General features: G+C 36.8%; 1 protein-coding gene across 27 annotated transcripts in view; it reads left to right on the forward strand.

Moving 5' to 3' along the window:
• Window positions 1–23,016, forward strand: part of LOC148056695 (uncharacterized) — a 471,302-nt gene that overhangs the window by 62,580 nt on the left and 385,706 nt on the right. For 24 of the 27 annotated variants that reach the window (XR_015702619.1, XR_015702620.1, XR_015702622.1 and 21 more), the window contains exon 3: window positions 18,040–18,110. The exons of the other annotated variants lie outside the window; for them this stretch is intronic. The gene's annotated coding sequence lies outside the window, so the exon portion shown is untranslated. The remainder of the gene's footprint in view (window positions 1–18,039; window positions 18,111–23,016) is intronic. 27 annotated transcript variants of the gene reach the window in all.

The raw sequence follows: 23,016 nt of genomic DNA on the forward strand, positions 1-23,016 counted from the left end.
TTGATGGAAGTGTTTTGATCAAGGCTATGACACTTCAGCTTGTCCTTTTCGAGAGACAATAATACCTTAGAAGTTGTCCTAACACTTTTGCCACCTTATTTCTGCCAAGACTGTTAAATATCAGCTACTCCAAACTGTACAAGAAAACCCGTCTATTCATCACTGTTTTCAGTTTTGATGTCAAAAAGTGCTTAAAACCATGTACGTTAGGCAAGCCTTTCACAAAATGCTGCATTTAGTGGCAATTAGTTTAGTACTTTACTTGCAGCACATATTATAAAATGTGTTAAACTTGATTCTCTAACTCTTTTAAGACAAGGCTTAATGCATCCTATTACACATTGCATTGTGGGGCTGTAAATTAAAAATCTATGTATTCTTGAATTTTCATGTTTACTGTTATATATGGCGGCCTTCCTTATACATGAGGACCTCCAAGCCAACTCTAGCAAATCTTAATGGAAGGTAAGTACCGCACCTCAAATCACTGTTTCTTCCTCTCCTTATTGGGACAAATAGGTCCTAAAATGTATTCTGTAGGTTGTTAGGCCATGTTAAAGTGGTCTGAGTGAAGCCAGCCGCTTTCTTGGATGCCATATTGTGATCTCTTAGATGTGGCTTCCAAGCTTTGTTGTGACAGTGTTTCAGACTGAGGTGTGCCAGGCCCCTATCTCAACATGCAGTAAGCCCTAGTAGTCTGAAAATCCTCATTTGCTGGACAAATACTGGGATGTAGAAGGAAATAAAAGGCTTGGGAGCATCTGATTACAATGGGGTATAACTGATTGTCCTGTTAGTAGTATTGCCCAAGGATGAGAGCAGATCGTGCTAAACTGATGACTTTCTAACAAGGTTTTTACCCCTCCTTTTTTAACCCTGATATTTTGCCACTCTGTCAAACCATATGGATCTTGGATTTTTGCCTCTGCTAGGTGGTGAGGTTAGAGAGGTCTCAGCAGCCATGTGAAAACTAGGCTTTGGAGCCTACAGCAGTGACATCTGCCATGTATTGAGTCCCTGCACTCATCACCTGTGCTAAAATGTAATTGCTGACTTCAAACAAGCACTAGGAGAATATTTAGCTATCTTAAGTGTGTCCATGGCACTCATCTGCCTTTCAAATTATGCAATTCCTAAGGGTGGTTCCTTTCTTCAGATTTGGGTTCTATATGAAGAACGTGCATTGTTTTGGCTCTTCCTGACCCTTTTCCCATATTTTATAGAGGTTTTCCTTACTATATTTCAGATCTGGAGAACTTTTTCCTCATAGTATTACTTTCTACAGACAGTAGAAATATTTGCATTTGAAAATGTAAATCCTACTTAATGAGGTGGATGTTAACAATCCAATGTTTTCTGACCAGTGATGTTTTCTGTAAGATCATGTAAACTATAAATTGACTGGGTGTAATGCCTTTAATTTGCATGCAACTATGGTCTTCAACCTTTTCAAGCAAATATACTTCCAGATGTGTCTGTTACACCTCTGATAAATGAACAGTGATAAGTAATGAATACAAGAGCCTAGGCTGGTCTGTCTTTCTCTGCTCCTTTCCAGAGTGCTAAAGGAGAAATCTCATTAGCTAAGCCTAGCAGGAGCTCTGTTGTACTTAACTGATGATCCTTCACATAGTCTCACTCCTCTGGGCCGTTTGGAAGGTCAGGAGCAAAGGGTGAAAAACTTGATGAGTTTTCAATATGCATAAGGACAGCTGGAATCTGGCACAAATTTACCAGTGCAAGCACAATCTACTTTCTAGTAGATAACTACATTATTTCTACTTCTATTGCACCGGCATAGCTTTTCTTACCCCCTCCTTCATGATTGTATTACATGTGAGATACTGCAGAAAACTTCTGTAGGTCAGCTGTCTTTAGAGGAGGGGAGCAGGGTTTATGTGCTTATGTACTTTATTTATGAGGGGTGGTTTTGGCCTTTAAGTCTTAAGTAGTTCACCTTTTTTTCTTTTAAATTTTGGTTCATTTTTCTATTTCTTCTGCCTCAGTTAGGTTGCAGATGGGTTCTAGTGCTTGGGAGCTCAAAGCATTAGCTCTGAGTTTATTCGTAGGGAACAGACAAATGTTTTATGAGTAGTCAAACCAGTCAACCATCTCACTGTAACTTGTTAACTTAAACTTTAACCTCTGTTCACCCACAGATATTTTGTGTTAAGGGACGGGACACCTGAAGTTCAAACCCTGCTGCTGGTTCAAATAGGGAAGAGTTACACAGGGACAGATATTGGGAGTGTGAGGAGGATATGAGCTGTGTCCGAGTGACAGCTGCCTCTGGTTCACCTCAATATCATGAAGTTTGCACACCTCTTCTAGCTTTTGCTAGAAACAGAGACGAGTGCTATACTCTAATGTATGCTTGGTACTTGTCCATCTCGTGCTTAACAGGTCTTTCTTGTCCTGTGTTGCGTGGTCTGCCAAGAATAAATGTAGGTGAAGCTTTACCGTAGGCTTAGGTGGTGATGCTGAGCTATTGTTGATGCATACTGTTTTTCTTACCAGTAGATAACTGGCATTGGTCCATGGCTCCCTGCTTTTATGCTGTTGAGGGCAATCAATCTCAGTAAAGGAATTTTCAAAGAGTGTAAGAGAAGTATGATAAAGATTTATCCTTATATGTATGGTGTGCGTTTAATCAAAACACTTCTAGTGTTACTCTTTATACAGATACAAAGCACATCTTGTACAATAGTATAAAATCTAGCTTTGTAGTTAGCTTTTGCTCATGAAAGTATACACCAGAGGAAGGAGAATTTGTAAAGCTTTTTATTTTGGGTGAAAATGTCATTACAGAGAGAAAAAACAAAATAACTGCCTGAAGTCTTTGTTCTCTTTTTCTAAATAGCCTCTTTTTCTTAGTATGAAACTTCTTAGAGCAAATATTCTACAGTGAAAACAAGGTGATGGAATCATGTGGCCAATGGCTCAAGTTGTGTTTTCTTGCTATGTTGAACATATTTTGCTGTCACAGCTTATATTATAATGGTGTGGAATAAACATGAAAAATGCAAAGTGTTTGTTTATCAGCAATAGCTTTTGTCTTAATGTGTGTGTGTGTGTGTTAAAGTTTGCGTCTTTCCAATTCGGTGCCTTTTTTCCGTGGTGTCTTTAATACTTGCTGAATTCTCTAGAGAGTTAAGCTAGAGGAAAAGGGATGACTGAGACAAGGTTTTAAGTGAGTAAATGTTTCAGAAGGGATGATAGAAAAGGTTTCTGTCTGTGCTAGGAGATGTAGTGAAAAGCCAGAGATGTGTCAGGGGGAAGGTATTGGAACACACCCATAAATGAAATTGAGAGGAGTTAGATGAATGGATCTGCACTGAGTAGTGGCGATCTTTCTTTGGTTCAAAATCTAGTGAACAGTGGAAAATGTGTAAATTTAGTAGTGGACAGAAAGATATTGCAAGTTATAAAGGGAAAGGCCAAATTTCTGCTTTCTGGGATGACATTATGACTAAGCAAAAAATTGTTTGGATTTGTAAAATTATAAAGGTTAAAGGTGATATAATAGAGATTTTTTTTTTTGTTGTTCTAAAAACATGAGGAAGATTCAGCAGAATCTTGGGTGAAGGAAATAACACTTGGATTTTAATTCAGTGAGAGTAGGAACCAAAGTTATAGACAAGGGAAGAACAAGACTTGGGATAAATAAAAGTAAAATTTGGACCTGAGAAGAATGCTGTCGGAACCACAGAATGCAACAAAGGACACTTTACCCAGAGGAAAGACTTTGTTTGTAGAAGCATTCCATTATGTTCTAAAACAGTGAAAGCTGTGGTGTATCCAGCAGCTGACAAGACAGACAAAACAGAGCCAGTAAATGAGCTGAGGCATGAATCTGTGCAATATCCGAATGATAGTTGCATTCAGAGTCAAAGCTAGCAACAAGAAGCCCTTGAAGGAAGAGAGAGATGAAGAGGGGAAGTATGGTCAGTCATGGAGCTTTGAGATGCTTCTGAGAAAACGTGGGAAAGTTATAAATAAAAACTGGGGCCTTTAGAGAAGCAAGCTTAAAAGTGAAGAAAAGGGTCTAGCTAGACTGCTTACAGAGAAGGACTAATAGATTAATAGCAAACTAAGAGCAGAAGAGCTAAGAAAGGTGTCAGGAAAAGGACCCCAACTTAAACTCTGCAGAGGAAGAATCCAAATGCTGTATTTAAAAACAAAGAGGAAAAACCAGTAACTTGTTCTACATAGCTTCCACATTCCCCTATAATTTCCATCTAGTGTGCAAAATCAAGGGAAATTTTTAACGTTTGGAAATCAGATGGACTTAATGTGGGGGAGCTGTTCATCTGATCAGATCATGGAAAAGTTTTGGCAAAACTCTCATGGGATTGCTTCTGCTTCTTGCAAAGGAACATATTTAAGGAATTTTCAGTTCTGTATGTGGTGAGGTGAGCTTTTAAAGGGTAAAGTATTTCACCTTTTCCTTGTTTGTTATAGCTATCCTTCCTCCAAAAGTTCGAGCTCTTCTCTTTGACGAGCTTTGATTTGTATAGAAACTACTCAGGAAGGCTTTAAAAGAATTCTGAGCTATCACTGGATGTATTATATTACGTGTCTTTGTTTGTTTGTTTAGTTCTGCTGGAGACTTATTAGTGTCTTATAAAGGGCTAAGGATAATGTGTCTTTCCTGTAAAATTATTTCTATTCTTTCTTACCTCTTTGTGTAGTAAGCTTAATAATTTGTCAGACCGAGTTGCGATTTTAAGCTGGTGTTCTTTCTCTGATGGTGTCTGTATTGAGAATTTTTCATTGACAATCAGAAGGTGAAAAACACCTATATAGAGACTCAATTTCAGGATGTTTGAAAGAAATAGGCTATATATGTTAATATAATTAATTGGTGATGTCAGAAAACATTGATAAAGATTTACTTAATTCAGGACTCTGTATCTAAATCTGAATGGAAATTTTTATCGAACTGGAGGTAATCATAGAGTAGCAATAATCCAGCTAATGTTGATAGCAACTCATTTGGTGTTAAATCATTATGAAGATCTCTCTAAATCTTTAAAGCTTTCACTAATAAATAGCAATTGTCCAAACCGATTGCTATTTTTATTTGTTATGCTGTTTTTATTTGCTGTTATATCTAGGGTAAGGCAAATTTACTGGGGTATAAACTTGCAGGAATTGCCCTACTGAAGAGGAGCTAGATTGTGATGCGTTTCATCTGTTTGAGTCAGAGTAAAGTGGGTCCACGGGCCAAAGTCTCTCCTGTTTTATCTAGTGTGAAAGAAATACTTATTTGAAGTTTGGACGCTGAATATTGACTCAGGATTCCAGTTACATTTGTGGATCAATTACAGACTTCCTGTGCTGTTGTAGCAAGTCATTTAAGTGATGCTTTCCTTCAGTTTCTCCTGTATATAATGTTTTGCCAAGGCATTGCGAAGATGAAATCCACTACTAATTTGTGAGCTGCATTGATTCTGCAGTGTGAGGGCATATTATCACATAAATGAGTTGTCAGAAATCTAATTATATAAAATTATATAAATGTAATTATATATTATCTAATTATATTTTCCTGAAGAACTTCACAAAGACAAACTCTTAGTTTCAGAAATTAAACATGTATGCCAGCTAAAGGATACACGAGATTGACAACCAGTAGGGAATTGAGTTGGAATACCAGTTTCTGTATTCCTTAGAGAAATGTACGTTTCTTTTAATTCAAAAGAAATGTGAATCATAGTGTCTGTGAATTCAGCATGTGTCGTATGTAGAAGTTTATTTTAGAATATATGCTCTTATTTAAAAAAGGAGTGTCTAATATATGCCTTAATGAAGGATGCCATAGGATATTTCTTGGCTTTTCTTTTCTCAAGCAGGAGTATTGATTGAGTATTGATTGACTGACTCTTCTCATCCATCAGAGTAAACCCTCTCTTAGAGTTACGTCACAGTCACTAGGCAAAGGTGGAGACAGCAGGCACATTTCAGTAGATAAGGACAGATTTAGGCCTTCCTAACATATTGCCAACATTAATTTGTAATTTCCAAGGGTGTAGCTGTATGAATTTCATTAGCCAAATGATTGTAGTAAAACGTAGGAAAACTTACACCATTTTGCTTGTTACTGTTTGTATGTGAAAAAATATTCTTTGCTCTTCTACTTTGTCTTCATTTTCCATAGTGATGTATGGTCATATTTTTTTGAAGACTGAATATTTTTTCTGTTTTAGAGCTCTCAAGTTAAATGTTTAACCAAACTCTAAATCAAATTGTGATTTGTCTATCAGTAAGAATCACTGATAGCTTTAAGTCACAAAGAAAATGTGTTGTAGGCTTCTAAGGTATGTTTGTGATGAAATAACATCCTGATTACTTATTAAGATGTTACAGAACAATTTGCTAATTACCTATTCATAGAATCATAGAATTATAGAATGGTTTGGGTTGGATTGATGTGGTATCCTGAATTACTTTCAGCTCCAGTGTTATATTCTTTTACCAATAACTTGCAATTGTGAATTCAGCTATAAGATATATAACTGTGTGCTATAAATGTTTAAAATAATATTTTATTCATTGAGGGACTTATTTAAAGAGCATGGTTAGTTCTCATAATGATTAAAAGTGGGCTTAAACTTGGGCATTAGGCATTAGATGGAATTTTGCTTCATTGCAAATAGTAGCATTGGACTGACGTCTTTAAGCCTAAGAAGAATCTTTTGGTTCTGGGACTCACAGAAATAGGTCCCATGTATGGTATATCCACTACATGGAAGCATTTCTATAGAAGGAGAACTCTTTTTCTAGCATGGAAAACATTATAGAATTACAGAGAACAGATTTTGAGGTCTGCTGTTCTATTCTTCTGACATAAGGCAGAATAAATTATGTCTTACTCATTTCTGCCTTAGTCATTTCTGATGCATTTGTCTAATGTATTCTTTCCTTCTTCCGCTCCTTTTAGTAATTAGCAGTGTGGCAGTCACTTAAATATACTGCAGTAAATCATAGGTGCTGTCTTTTGCTAGGTATTGGGTGGATGTAGAATTAAACCCAGAAACTTTCTTTAGGCATTTGCAGCCGAAATGTCAAAATAGTTTTGAAAAAGCAGCAAAAGAGAAAGGATCATTTAAGAAGGGTCAGTACCAAGTAAAGGTGCTGATCTCTGTGCGCATCTCAAATTTCTGGTAACGGTTTTTGTGGCTATTTTTCAGTGTTTTATTGTATGGTATATGGATGAGATAAGCCTAAGTACAGATATTAGGCATAGAATCTGTATTTCTTATTCATAACTGAGAACTTGGCTTTAGGGGAAATAGTGGCTTCAATGGCAAAGCAGGATAAAGAAAATTGGCAGGTGGCCTAATGAACACCTCTCCCTATCAGTATTGGAAGAACTGAGTTATAAAACTGTGTCCTTCCAATCCACAGCTGGACTTAATTCTGAATGTGGGAATATGCAGGTGCCTGGACAGAATCAGATGACTATTTGTTTTTTAGATCCACCAGACCATGTGCTGCCTTCAAAACATTTTTTATGGAAAGCATGGATGTAGCTCAGTATTTGGTACCTTAATAGTGCTGGCTTGAGCGAAATAGGTACCATGTAGTCTTTAGGAGACAGACATGTCAAAATATTTCATCAGTGGTTTAAACATCTCTGCTTTCTTCTTGAGCTGAGACTGACATTTGTCAGATTGTGTGGTATGGGGGAAATGCAGTTTAAAGGTTATAGGAGCGGATGGGATTCTAGGATTCCAGATGAAAGTGAATGGGAAGGTCCTTAAACCAGTAAATTCATTAGGTTTTCATTCCATCGTTAAGCCTATTGAGTAATGTTTATGGAGGTTAACAAGTCTCAATAAAGAATAAGTAAATGGAGAAATATAGATGTGTAAAATGCTGATTAAATTGATGAATGCCATGGTCAGGATTCCTCTGTTCCACTGATTCCATGTATTTGCTTAATACTTGGGAAACTATTATAATTTGCTATCAATAATATTAAGCATGGTTTCATCAAGGAGTATGTACCAATAACAGCAGATCAAAATCCATATTGCAATTGTAATCATTCATTTTCAATGCTGTAAGTGAAGCTTACTAAAAAAAAAATTGTATTAAACTGGTATTATTTTGTAAAAGAAATTACTTTCATGTGAGGTTTATAGTACTTAGCACCAAACTCTTAATATCATCGTGTACATTATTGTCTTTCATGAAACATAGTGACAGGATACTAAGATAGCAAAAGTTTTTGGTTATAAGTCAAAATTTAAATCAGCATTGTAGAAGTGAAAACCTTTGTTATAATACTAACTTTACTACTAAAAAGCATTTTTAGAAAAGCATACTGAAACATTGAAAATTCAGTTACAATAGCAACAGTGTGCCTCTAAAAACGGGTCTGCTGATAAATGTTCAGATTCAGTGAATGGCCAGGTTATGGTTATTACAGTTTTGAGGAATAATCTTTTTTTGTACTTTGTCACTGATATATGTAGTTCATATGTGCCTTTTTCAGATTTAGGATTGCATGCGTTCTTAAAATCCTAACCTTAAGAAATAAAAGTATAAACTACTTGTACACTCATATTATGTGGAAAAGTTAGGAAAAGTTCATTGTTCGGCAAGGCCTTGTGGTTAACCAAGCATCGTATATGACTCTTGAACAGTTCTGTTGCTTTCAACATGACATGAGCTGTCTGCCTGGCTGACTTGCCAGTTACGATCAGCTGTCTTTGTCCTTATCTGCACACACAGGATGAGAATTTGAGCCATGTTTGACAAGCAGAAATGCTCTTCTGGTGTTTCTGATTATAATAACAACTTTTTTTCCTAATGAGATTAATGTTCTCGACTACTTTCAAAGGAAACTTGGGGTTTTTTTTTTTCTTTTTTTTGGGTGTTTTGGGTTTTTTTGGGGTTTTTTTGTTTGTTTGTTTGTTTTGTTTTTTTGGTTTTTTTTCCCATAGAAATAGAAGCCTAATACTATATGAAAAGACAAAACAGTGAGATGAGAGGTCTCAGGGAGTTAACAGTAAAGTGACGGAAAGTCTTAGAATTTTTTGAGTGGTTACAAAGTGCTTACTTAACTGCTGGAATTAAGGAAAAAAGTTGTAATGAAAGAACTCTTATTTGATACCAGTTCAGAAAGTTGCGGGGGGTGGGGAGACAGAGTGTGGTGGCACCTTAACATTCTTTCTAGAGTACTGAAGTGAAGTACTGGTACAGGAATAAGAGCAGAACTAAAAATGCGTTAGGATGGATTAACTATGCTTATTGTAGTGCAGTCCATGAGCTCAGGCAAGAGTAGACTGCTAGATACTCAGTTACATTTTGCAATCAAGAGAATCATCAAAGCAATCTAAACTGTCTCATGTTCTTTTGAGTTCTAAAATCTGCAACTACTAATTCAGGGAAACATATGAAATCCTGTTAACTGAGCATAAGGTATGTAACTTACTCTTTTTCAAGACATTTCCTAGAGATCCTACAGACTGGATATCGTTACTGCTTTCTTATGCTGCTGCTGTGTTGTGTTCCATGCTTCCTGTAACCACATTCAGGCCTTGGGGATGGTCTGCTGTATTCCCCTGGTTTTGTTTGTTTGTTTTCCTGTATCTGCCTGTGTACTCTTGTTTTCTCAGTTATTTCTAGATGTAAAGACTGACCAAAGAAGCATTGAATTAGTGACTTTAACAAGAAAAAGCAGAGCTGTCTAACTAGAGAGCCTAAGGCCTGGTTTAGAATTGCAGAAATTTCCCAAGCAGCATAAAAAGAAACTTGTTTGATACGGTTTTTTTGTACACTTGAAAGGTGGTGTTTAATTTGGAGACGTGTGAAGAATGCCCAATGAGGGATAGATCAGTATTCCGTAGTATGGGTTTTAGTGAATTCATGCAGATTCAGCAGGATTTACCTTCCAAACAGAAACTGCAATATAAGCTTTTAGTTTTCCTTTTGTGGAGGTAGTTTTGCTGGAATCTCATTTCTAACAAATCTTCTGTTGTTTACACCTACAGTTTATGATCTTCCGTCCATTTACCAGCTGTCAGGAAAACAACAAGCCCACAAATTACTGATTAGATACAGAGCTGAAAGGACACAAGCTGCTACCCTTTGGAAAGCTCAGCACTCTTCCCAAAGAGTTTGCACCATTTGAACTGTACCAGTTTTACTTTCACTAATGATATATTGTATAGCTTTATTTGGCATTGTGGAATTTATCATAAATACCTCTTTTGTTCAGTTCTGAAGTCAGGTTAACAAATGTAATTACAGTTACTTGTCATCAGAGGTCATGTTTTTCAATACAGAAAGAGATGTAGTGCCTTACAAATTTTCATCAAGAAGCTATTTAAATCAGCTGCCCATAAGAAGCAACAGTGTGATCACGCTGTCTCAAAAAAGCTTTTCATCAAAGGTTAGAAATAATCTTTGGCATTCAAGAGGCAGTGATTTTTGCAAAGAAGCCGAGCAGGCCACATTATCTTTACAATCTGTGCACCAGTTTGCTTGGGTGTTGTTTTCGTTTTGTGGTTGGTGGTGTGTGTTTTTTTTGTGTTGTTTTGGTTTTTTTTGGTTTTTTTTTTGTTCTATCTCCCCATTACTAGCTTCAGCTTTCAGGCAACAGCATCTGTTTTCTGGAGGGGGGAAAAGAGCACTGTGTCAGGAAATCCTTTGTAAATATTGTGATAGATTATGCATTTTTCATACTATGCAAACGCAGTTTAGTCTCTGTCAGCCAAAGCTTCAAAATGAGGAGCCTGTAGCTTGCCTCCCAAACCTATCATTTGGTACCTGTGTAAGAATGGCGTGTTTTTTGGCGACTTTGAACACTGCACACTTGCCAGTCTGGACATATGATTGGGAAAATCTTCAAAAAGCATTATCTTTTCTGAAGAACATCACATGTTGTATGATTTTTTTTTTTTTAATTTATTTTTTTATTTTTAAATTGTGCTCTCATTCCACCATTGTGGGTACGCTATTTAGATCCAGCTCCAAAACCCGGACAAGTTGGTGTCCATCTGTTCACTTTGAAAGGTCAGAACTCAAATGCACATCAGGAAGAAAGACTTGTAATGCCATACAGTGTACAACTACACAACTAGGTCCCAACTCTAAAAAGCTTATGAACTGTCTGGTTTTGAGTAGCTCCATTTAGGGCAGATGTGTGACTAATCGCTCAAATTGAAGTGCCACATTTAACAAGGCTTCATTGTGTCTGAATTCTGCAGAGATAGTTTAGATGTTTTTTCGATGTAACATGTTCCATTCTTCTGTGCAGACATAACCTAACCTCAGTGGCCGTATTTAATGTGCAGAGTTGAGAAACTGTCAAAGCTGCCACAAGATCGCTCTCAGAACGCCTGTTTATGGTTTCACATAGTTTTGTTTCAATCTCCAAGCCAACAGTCTTTATTCAAGACACTTTATTTCTAAATAAACCGTAAGCTTCAATGGTGTTTGGTAGCAACAACTTTTAGATAAATACAGGCAAGGGCTGCTCATTTTATAATTTAAAGTCTTTGTGCTTTTCTTTGATTCCTTAGGCTAGGCTTTTTGTTCTCTGAATCAGTGGATGTAAAATTGAAACTAACATTGAAAAACTAGTACAAATAATTTGGAATTATGTGCTCTGCAGTCAGTGCAACTTTTTTATGAGGTGCAGATAAATTCTGAATTATTCAGTCAAGGTTAAATCATTTATGATGTGTTTTATGAGCTCAAGTCTTCAAATGTGTGATAGAGTGCATTGTTTGAGAGATGCAATCCATGTAGAGGATGTGATCAGAAAGGCTTTAATGAAGAACCTTCTCAGTCCTTGACAGAACTTTTAAGTGGGCTTTCTGCTTGCAAACTGAAGAGGCAATATTTTCCAAACAGTAATAGTGCAAAAGAGCTATTTAAAAAATGAAATAGAGAAGGAAACTGGGCAAGATAAGATAGCTCTAGTCCAGCTGGACCTCTTTTTTGAAAAGATATCTGAGCACATCATCTTCGTTATCTTTCTTTGCATCTCCCACCTTGCTTTCCATGTGTCACTTCCTTTCTTCAGATAATGAAATGTATCAATGAACTGTTCGTTATGGGAGACTTGATTACTGAAACTCGGGATAGAGTAGAAAAGCAATTTTGGTGACCACTGTGGGGTTAGGAGGCTTAGTGGGACAAAAACCCAAAGCCGAGAAAGTTGATTTCTTACAAAATATGTTTTACGGCTTCTTTAAATATGCTCTGTTTTTAATGACCTTTTTACGAGACCTGTTCAGAAAATTTTTAGTTAAATTAAATCCAGATAGTGTAGGGATTTGAACCTGTATATTGCACATATCCAGTCATTCCCTAAGTGCTAAGAGGTAAAGTAAAGCTGCCGTTTCTTTTTTAGGCTGTGTGTGTAAGAGATTCCCAAATTTAAAAATTAGTTTTATCAAAACCTGGTACTGCTCCACCTTTTCTTGGGGTGGAAGAAAGTTTGAAATGTTGTGTTCAGGCTAATATTTGCAAGTTTAGATCATGGTTAGTTAGACTTGTTTGAATGACTGTTATGCTTAATTGTTTTACAGATAAGTGAAAACCTGGGGAGGCAGGGAAGGATAATGTGTTCGTGCAATCCTAAATCTTTTTTTCATTTCTTTAAATAAAATAAAAATGGAGAACAGAGAGGGTTTGGAGATGTGGGTAACTAGTGATCTCCACCATACAGATAACTTTCCCTGTTATGAAATATGCTTAGTTTGAGACCTGGGCATTTTTAATAATGAATGCAACAATTTAATTATACAGGCCAAAATGTAGACTCTTTATAAGATAAATATTTTTCCTTAGTGTTAGCAAAATTCTTTTTTTTTTTTTTTTTTTTTCTGATGGAACAAGAAATACTTCCCTGCGTTGTATCTGACGGTAACAATGTACCTATTATTTATTTATATCTCAAATTTTGCCATGAGAGTTAAGCTTAATTTGAGCCTACACATAAAATATGTTTTGTCCAATTTGCTGTACTCTTAAAATCTAGAAGTCTGTTCCTGCTGTTAGAATTATTTATTACAATTGATAAAACAGTTCCAGCATTTAGATTAAAAGTGTTCCTTGTATGTTTGTCTTGGCATTCTTTTTTTTAAACTGAGCAGCGAACACAGGTTTTCAAGAGAAATTATATGGGCATGTAGGGGCAGGAATTGAAAGGGAAAACTAAATGTTGTAGAATAATTTCTGCCGATCCTTTTTTTACCTCTGTCTGCAGTGGCAGTATATACCACTTGAATAGTACAGGTGTAGCATTCAGTTGAATACCGATGTTTTCACTAGTCGATCTTGATATGTATGAAGTAAATGGAATATGTACAGTATGCTCTGCCTATACTGATTTGAAATGCAGTTCAGATTTTGATCATATCCTTGCCGGCACTGGCTACCTATTTTTTATCAAGATGGTTGCGTAAGAAAGGAAAAAACCCAAACTGTTGTGCTTCCCCCCTTTCCCCACCGTTACTGCTTTAACATAAAGAACAAGAAGTAGATGGTAATTGACTTTCCAAATACGGGAATCCAACATACTTCGAAGCACTTGCTTGAGAGTAGAAAGAGGAAAGATCAATACGGAAATGAGAAAGTTGCCATTTCTAGTACTCTATTAGCTGCTGTGTAATAAGATCTCATCAAATAAATCTCTCGCAAATTACTGGAGTTAAGTCTGCAGTTTCTCAGTATCTCGTGTATCAACAGTTTAACCATAGCTGAATGAAACAGTCGATACATTAAGCTCAAGTGCATGTAACTGGACAGATTACTATTGATTTCGGTGGAGTTTAGGTCAGGCTTTAGTAGCCAAAAAGATCAGAATTGGTCAGCTGAAAATGAATGATGCTGTAGTCCATATTTTCTCATTCATTTTCCTATTGGAGAGAGGGAGAGAGAACAGACAGGAAAGATTAAAAAGGGGGGGATGAAGTGAGGTTTGGAATTTCTGGTATGCTGCTTTAATGTGGTGTAACATTCAAGTAAGGATGGTGTCTTGTATTAGTGTAGGATAAACAGAAGGACTGATTTCTTTTTTTTTTGTATTTTGCTCATTAATAGCATCCATGTTTATTAGAAGAATATAAGATAATATAGTAAAAGCGTTAACACCGGAGTTAAGTGAGGAGAATCACAAATCCATATCTTTGGTATTGTTTTTGTAGTGCTAAGCTTTATTGCAGGGATGGAGTTTAGTAAATAGTTACCGCCTCAATTTCTGCTTCTTTTCCTTACGTAGAGAAATGTTTCCTGGTCAGCTGGAACAAATGATGGTTAAATGTTTCTCTTTCCCAGATAGTTGTTGTCTTTTCACCCACCACGCCCCCCCCCCCCCCTCCACACCCCCTACCCCCCACCCCCCAGTGGTACAGAGGAATCCTCATTTTCTTGGCTGAGGTTTGTTTTAAAATGCCTGTCTAGAAAGCTTTATAACTGGTGTAAAATTACTACCACCTTCATACTGCATTCGTGTTGCAGGATGCATATTGCTTGCACTAAAGATTATATAGTGGGCTAAGTTTCCTCTTGCTTCCACTGATCTCAGTGGGGTTATTCTATGAATACATGTGGAATTGCTTGTGAATTAAGAAACAATCTTCTTCCTACATTGACAAACAATTTATTAGATGGTCAATCTAAATCATACTACTTGGGAGACTGACATCTGCCATGTTATTAATAAAATAATGGCTGTTAAATAGAATACTGTTTTTCTGTCAGACTGTTCATGCTGTTTTTATGTTATTTGTTTTCTGTTGAAGTACTTCATAATTGTGCTTCTACTGATTTTTCTATTCATAGCATTTTAATTATATCGGCTTTCCTCCTGGCATGCATTAATGTGGTAGCACCTACAAATCTAATAAAATATCCATTCTGATAATAAATTTCAGTCTGACACAAAGCTGCTGGAATAAAAATATTCTAGATCAGTCAGAATATCGCTCAAATTTATGTTTTCTAGGAGATGGCAGTCTCAGGCTTTTAGATTTAATGTGAAATCTAATGCAATTTAAGCTGGAGAAACAGCCCCAGGAGTAGAAACACTAATTTAAGACTCATTCCTCCCAGCTTCGTACACCCAGCATTCAGGCTTACAGGGCTGCTGTTGGGAAAGATGGAGAAGGTTTCCACCCAGTGTCTGCACAATAGATGGTTGGCACTGCTCTGAGTGGTAGGTGATGAAGGTTTGGGAGAGTTTTGGGTAGAGTAAGATGCTGCATGTAGGTCTCTTGTGGTTTTTTGTTTGTTTGGTTGGTTGGGTTTTTTTGTTTGTTTGTTGTTGTGATCAGGAGGCTCTTTCATGACCAACTTCTAAGCCACATGGTGGTTAAGCCTTCATTTCCTTTGGTGACTGTGCTAAGTGTGAGTTTTTCTGCAGCTGTGTGGCCTTCACCAAATACATGCACACTGTCCCTGACCGAGCTAGTCCACTCTGCTTTAGAGATTTCCTGCCTGCTGAGGCCAGCTGGCTAATGCCAGACGTGAAACCAGAGGATGTGCGAGCACCTTGGTGGCTGGGGTGGTGCGTGAGCTCAGCCTCAGCACCAGCAGGTAGCACAGAGGCAGCCCATGGGTCAACTTGGGCTTCTTGGTAACGCTCTGGGAGAGTTTAGGTCTGACGATCTGAAAGACTGCAATTCTGAGTGAGGTGTGCGAGCATGCAGATTTTAAACACAGCTCACTTTTTGATTATCTGGATCTGCTCGTATGCATGCTGTAGGCAGCTGACTCTGAAGTGGGTTTCTGTCAATCTTCCTGGCTGGGCTGAAGTCACACACTGCAGATGCTTTCCAAGACTGCATGCAAGCACCTGGCCCAGGACTCTGCCCTCCCTTTTTGGGTGCTGTGGGACTAAAATAATAAGCATTAGAGAACACTAACTTCTGAGACCCCAAATCCTTTGTTGGATCTAGTTTTTGCATTCAATATAAGAATGTAAAGAAAAATAGGTACAACAGAGAAATGAGGAAAGGTGTTGGTCAGGGTGACAAGCAGCAGCTGGGCATTTCTACCCACTAGGCACTGTCAAGAAGCCTGTTAAGTATTTTGCTTGAGGTTGGCATAGTCAGATTTTTTTTTTTTTCTGTTGTATTGACTGATTCCTTTTTATATTTTTGATATATAATCAAAAGCTGACATTTTCTTTAAAGAAAGAATGTAGAGGAAAGTTGGATCTATAAATTTACTTTGACTTTCTTGGTTTTGTCAGGGCATGACTTGACATTCAGCTTGAATGTTTAATATGTCTTTCTCTCGTAGGCTTTATTTAACAGCTATTTCTAGATGACTGATGAAAAATTATTTCACTTGCATTTGATTTGAAAATGATGATGCTTATTTTCAAATGATATTGTTTGATTACTTTCATTCTCCTTGCTGAGAAGAGAATGGGAAATGATACTCCCACTCCACCTCATTGTGTATGTATGTGCGTGTCTTTTTACACGTGTGTGTGCGCGTATATATATACACATACACACAGAGTGAGAGAGAGAGTTATTGTTAGCTACTATTGTTCCAGTACTGTAGAAAAATGAGTCTTTTAGTCCTGTTTTCATGGTGGTTGTTATCCAGCCCCACCATGTGAATGTGTCCCTGGGATTGAAGTCTGCCTTTTACATCCCCTCTGAATGTCATGTTTTCTTTTATCTTCAGAAACGTACATGGAGATGTGAGTATAAGAAGACTGTATGTCAAAAGCTGTGTGAACAGTAACATATTTATTTTGCATTTCAGAATTAATATGGTTTGATTTTGAATTAGTTAAATAGAAACTATTGGTTACAAAACAAAGTAGGTTATAGTGTAATTTTTAAAACAATTTCAACGTCTAGAATTATGAGGTGTACTTCCAACTTTAGATTCATTAAAACCATTGCTATATGTCAGGAACCAGTTATCTTAAACAAAACACCAGCAGTACGCCATGAGCTGAATGGGCTTGAGAAGTACGTAATACGTGGTTATTCTCATTTTTCTAGATGGAAATATTTTTACAGGTGTGAAAGTAGCTATACCTGCTTTAAAGTCAGTCTGATTCTTGTGAACTCTGGCGAGATAGCGGACCTAGGTTTGTTGAGGTTGCTGATGACTTCATTTAAATTCTCTAAGCTTTGTACTTATGTACAGACCTAAATGATGCTGGTGAGGTTGTAGAAGGCTTTCTCCCCTCTATTCTCAGCGACCTGTTTCTTTTAGACTTCCCAGTTACTGGTACAATTTGTCATGTGTTCGCATGTGTGTTTGATTAAAATTAACAGAAAATTAATGTCAATGAAAAATCAAGCTGGTATATTAAGAAAAATTGGAAATGTTTCTCCTGTTTCTGTCAAACTAAAGTTATGAGAAATGTATTCTACTGTTACACCTCTTCTGAGAATTTACTTTATTTGGGGAATACAGTTTACTGAGAAACAGAGGAATAAAGTTTTAATTTGTTTCTTCTTACAAGCAAAACTACAGTTTGCTGTGCTAATTAGAGCAGCTGGATTACACAGCCTGCCTTAAACCCCAGGAGAAATCAGGGAAAGAGGTTGGCTTTAAGTATTTTTTACTGTTTCCAAGGTTTTAAATTAAAACCTCCTTTGGCTAATGAGAAAAGATTACAGATGCAGTTTTTATTTGGGAGGAGGAGTGACAGGGAATTCTTCCCTATTTATATTTCACTCATAGCATGGCCTTTTGATTTAGAAAATCTATCTCAGTCTAATAAACCGTGGCCAACGGTACTTTTAAATTTATTGGAGAAGTCCGAGGTCTCCGATAGATGCCTGAATACAGAGGGCAACACAGTATAGAGAAGCTGTAGAAACAATAAAAGATGTGTTGGTTCTCTCTCAGGTCTTTTAAGAGATACGTTTTTTTACCCGAGGTAACTAATACATTAAAAGACTCCACTTTGGGAGATGCATTTGAGTATCCTGTTTGATGCTGGATGTACTAGGCGTGCTCTTTGTCTGCATTATTTTGCAGCCTAAGTTCAAATCCTAACTGCTCTGATTTATTTTTGCTATCTTTTTAAATCTTTAGATATTTGGTAGAGGTCTACTGAGTCTGAGTCAGCGGGACCTTAGTTACACGAGGCCTTGAAATCTGATTGTGTAAGTCTGACTTGGTGATAAAAATTACACTGTTATTGCTTCTGAGTTTTTATTTGAAACTTTTTATTATGAATAGCTTGATTGCAATGTAAACGTCTGGATGCTAATACTTGTCAACCTCAAACACTAGAAAGCCTTTAATGTGCTGACAAAAACATAGGCTAAAAACAGCCTTTGAAATACTGTGAAAAGAATTTACTTAAGTAGTGAAGAGAAAAATGTCAGTTTGTCTTGAATCATGAAAAATGAAAATTAATGAGAGTTGCTACATATGTAAATGTATTGCTTCAGAGAATTGTGGCAGAGATCTGCTCTCTTCATCTCCAATAAGGAGAAAAAACCAAAGAATTTGCTTTTGTGAATCATTAGGGAAGCATATCTAATGGCAATTAATGGATAGAATAGGACGACTTAGGGCAAAATTTATGTTAGGGCAAAATTTACCTTCATCAGCCAGGTTGTTCTAGCTTGTAACTTCCTATGCCAAACTACAAGGCTTAACTATATGAGTAAAATAAACTTACGCAACAGCAGTGTTATCTATAATAAAATTAGACAGGTGCCTTAAGTGACTGTACAACTTAAACCCCTATATTCCACTGTAGGCATTTGGATATCAATTTCCATTCCTAGTAGACAGCATGGTAATACCATGTGTGAATCTTGTGTGAATCATAATTTTTTTATTGTAACTCACTTCATTGCTAATTGCTTGTAATCTTGTGGCTATGATTATTGAGGTTGAGATTGCATTTCAGTTGCAACCAAATGCCAAGTTAATGAGAGAAAGATCGTATTTAGCTTAAAAGTAGCTACAGAGTTTTGAAAAACCAAAATGTGCTAATCACTTTAATCACCTACAGATTTTCTTAGAAGTAATGAAGGCTAAAGTCAGAAATGATTCCTGTTGTGGTTTAACCCCAGCCAGCCACTATGCACCACCCAGCTGCTCGCTCACTCCCCCCCAGTGGGATGGGGGAGAGAATTGGAAGAGTAAAAGGGAGAAAACTCATGGGTTGAGATAAAGACAGTTTAATGGGTGAAGCAAAAGCCGCACATAGAAGCAAAGCAAAGCAAGGAATTCATTCACTCCTTCCCATCAGCAGGCAGGTGTTCAGCCATCCCCAGGAAAGCAGAGCTCCATCACGTGTAACAGTTACTTGGGAAGACAAACGCCATCACACTGAATGTCCTCCCCCCTTCCTTCTTCTTCCCCCAGCTTATATACTGAGCATGACGCCATACGGTATGGAATAGCCCTGTGGCCAGTCTGGGTCAGCTGTCCTGGCTGTGCCCCCTCCCAGCTTCTTGTGCACCTGGCAGAGCATGAGAAGCTGGAAAGTCCTTGCCTAGTGTAAACTCTGCTCAGCAAGAACCAAAACATCAGTGTGTTAGCAACATTATTCTCATCCTAAATCCAAAACACAGCACTGTACCAGCTACTAAAAAGAAAATTAATTCTATCCCAGCTGAAACCAGGACAATTCCAAAGTAGCGTAAGGAAATCAAAGGCCAGAAGCCACAGCATGTGAGCTGGACCAAAATAAACCCATGATACTGTCACTTTGGGGTGCAATATTAAAAATACCTGTAGTTGTGGGTTGATCGAGTTGCAGAGATGCACCTACTGGTACTGAGCAAGGTTGGATGGAACATAAAAGCAGGAGTGCTGCTGCCTGAGTGTGCCACTCCACCCTTCAGAAACAGGGATTATTACCAGTGCTGCATTATATTATAACTATATTGTTTCCACAGACAAGATGTATTCTATTCTCTGCTGTAATGAGATTCCTATTTCTAGTCTAAATCTCCACAGTGGGAATCCTTCCAAAAACTAAAATAACTGATACCTGAGAAGTGAACTCCTAAGAGCTTTCAGAGAGCCGTGAAGGATGTTGGTTTATTGGGGTGGAAGGAGGACCTCACCCTTGTGCTATCCCTACAGGTCTGACTGTGGGCTCTTTGCAAAATGGTATCTCTTTGTCTGAAATACTTGTATTCTGCTGAAAGCTGGGAAAGATACGGTACACTTGGTTTTGATATGCCAGAAATGCCAAAAGAACAGAAGAATCCTCCTGTCTTTTCTGGGATCTCATTGTGCAGTGTACCTGGAAATGCATATGGAAGCTTTTACTTTTAAATATTAAAGTATTTGCAATATTAATAAAGGATGCTACAGCAAATTTTAGATATCGACTCCTTACTATAACTACTATAACTACTATAACTATTTACTGTAACTACTTATATTTAAACTAATATGTGGTTTCATTTTCTGAAAATGGTTTTGTTTGGCCAAATGTGATAATTTTCTGTACATGAATTATCATAAACAAACACCATAAAACTGATACAGTGTAACCAATATCAATCCTTTCCATGTGGCCAGAATTCTTTCTCAAAAATTGTTTCTCAAAACTATCTGTATTTTATACTATATTCATACTTTCAATATTCAAGAAGAAAAAAAGTTCAACATTTGTTCCGATCTGTTGGTGGAATACTAGTTTTGAAATCTGATTGTGACAATTTGGCTGTCAGGGATGGCTGTTTTACTGCTAATGCATCTATTTTGGGCTTGTGGACAAAGCTTGCATAGGTTTTTTTGCAGTCCTCTGACAGTTGACCGAACAAGTGCAAACACATTAGGATCCAGGCATCCTGAGTACTCTTTGCATCCTCCTATAAATGGCTGAAATACAAGTTTGAAAAATGACCAGAACAAAAGGCTATTCACTATTAAATGTCCTATACCCTACACATCCAGTAATTGTGGCACTGTATTTAAGCTTAATTTTTAATTTTAATAGGCTACTTCTTAAGCTCCATTACTTAATTTTTAATTTTAATAAGCTACTTCTTAAGCTCCATTACTTATAGTTCCTGAGTTAGTGTTTTGGAGGTGTTTTAGCAGTTTTTGTTTGTTTGTTTTTTGTTTTTTTATTATTTTTAATCCTAATGAGTGAGGCCCTATCATGTTATAATTATCTGCTTTTCTATAGAATACTGAATTCTACCATGCTTTTTAGGCACTGTATCATAACTAATACCTGCTTCAGCCTAAACATAGCTGAAGGGTTTTCTGCTCAAAATACATTTAGCTTTGCACATGTGCCTTTTATGTTCAGATACACAGTATCTGAGCTTAAAGTAACTTGCACAGAATGGGTGAAAAGTCATTATTTCTTCAATAATATTCTCTAATTAAAGCAATTTCTTCTTCTTTGCACATGTTCTTACCGAGTTCCCTCAGGTTATGAAGTTTTTCATTAGTTTATTACTTTTACTCTGGGCTTAAACTTTTGCTTCCTGCCCCCCACCCTGCCTCTTTTCATGGGAACAACTTTCCTAAAATTAGATCTAATTCCTACCTGTGAGAATCAACACCCTTTGCTAAATTTTCTTTTAGAAATGAGAAGAAATGAAATCTAGATCAGAACTGTGTTGAATATTATGCAAGTCTGAACATCTGGAATTTAAATTTGAAGTGGGAATTCATTGCCTTAGAAAAAGTCATAATGACCAACAGTTACAAACTAAAGAATGGACAGAAAGACTTTTTTGCCCAATATGTAGAAAAAAGCATCAGAAATTAAAAACTACCATCCAGACCACTTCACAAGCAACCCAGTGTTAAATGAAGCATATATTAAAAATTTTAGTGCAAAATTAAGTTTTGCAATTCATTGACACCCAATATTGTTAACATTAAAAGTTCTTTAAGATTGAAAGGAGAGTGTGTGTGTGTGTGTGTGTGTGTGTGTGTGTATGAATGACATAATGTTGATATTTATACTCGTGTGTATAGAGTTGAATGAATTACTGAGTATTATGCTTCAGGTTACAATCTACAAGCCAGCTGAGGTTCAGAAAAATTTTCTCCATGTTACAGAATCATGGTGATTTTTATAGCCTCATTATATTTGAAATATTCAGTATAATTCTGTGTTAATGATAGAATTGTATCTAGATAAGACATTGGGATAATGTGCAGTTAAAGTTCTTAATGTTTTGAAGATGCACACATGCATAGAAAAGAAAAGAAACACCAACTGTATTTTGTCACAAGTGTGAAATTAAGGAACTTTATTGCCCTGAACATGCAGAACTGTAGAGTTCAACAACCCTTATGCCTAAATGTAAGCAAGTATGTAATGTGCAGGCCAGTGATGAATCAAATTGAAAATGCATTTATGACTTTTTCAGACTCTGAAATGAGCCTAGGGTAAAGTTAACACTAATCATTCTACATCATTGACTTAAGGACTGTAAGGAATGAAAGACAAAGCTTTAAACAAATTAGCACTAAGTTGGCCTAGTTTAGAAACTTTTTTCATGGTTTTATTAGTCATAAAAGCAAACAGAGTTTTACCAGGACTTGTAAAGAAACCTTTTACTGGATTCCTGCCAGACACAGGCTGGTGATCAAATATAGCAGCAGCTTTGCATTTCTGTCAAACAAAGCTAGAAGACTTTTACATCATTAGAAAGTGATTACAGAAAAGCGATGAAAGTAGTAGGTAAAAATAACCTCTATTCCACCAGATGAGATCTCTGAAATTCGATAGTTCTTATTCCCGGAATATTGTGCATACAGGGAAACCACTGCTAGTAAAACATGAGCTTCTAAAGTGGAAGATACTATGGAAGTGCTTTGATTTATAATTAATACAGTGCAAGTGCAGTAGCATGCAAATTCTTTCAGACTACTTTTACAGAGCTAGTGAACTATAGAAGGTAGTGAATTTAATCTTGGAAAAGCTGAACGCTTTTCATTGCACTTGCAGATTAATGGATGTAGATATCGCAATCTTTTAATTTTTTTACTTTGCCCTGTAATATAGAATTATGCTTATATCAGCTGGTGGAAGGAATCTCACATTTCCAAGCAGTTCTTCTAAAGGCT

Source organism: Nipponia nippon, unplaced genomic scaffold (genome assembly GCF_047370975.1).
Source record: "Nipponia nippon isolate SJK-2023a ecotype South Korea unplaced genomic scaffold, ASM4737097v1 scaffold_12, whole genome shotgun sequence".
Lineage (NCBI taxonomy): Eukaryota > Metazoa > Chordata > Aves > Pelecaniformes > Threskiornithidae > Nipponia > Nipponia nippon.